Below are 258 nucleotides of genomic sequence, written 5' to 3' on the forward strand. Positions count from 1 at the left end.
TGAATGTATATGATAGGAAGAACTGCTTTATCAACAAGAAAATGTGGTTTAAAAGATAAAGTACACGTGTTAAAATCAATAAAATATATAAATCAACAAACGAATAGAAATTTCTTTCAAGTGGAGCAAAATCTTATGATTCTAGAAATTTGAAAGTTTTATCATTTCAATTCGACTGAGCTTTATACACACTCACAAAGTGTTCAATAATTGTGGTTTAGAAGAATCAACTGATGTACAAAATAACCCGCTCCAGTG

General features: G+C 29.1%; 1 protein-coding gene across 1 annotated transcript in view; it reads right to left on the minus strand.

The window, feature by feature from the left end:
• Positions 1–258, minus strand: part of LOC119591574 — a gene marked incomplete in the record, with an annotated part of 18,606 nt that overhangs the window by 10,559 nt on the left and 7,789 nt on the right.

Source organism: Penaeus monodon, chromosome 28 (assembly GCF_015228065.2).
Source record: "Penaeus monodon isolate SGIC_2016 chromosome 28, NSTDA_Pmon_1, whole genome shotgun sequence".
NCBI classification, from domain to species: Eukaryota; Metazoa; Arthropoda; class Malacostraca; order Decapoda; family Penaeidae; genus Penaeus; species Penaeus monodon.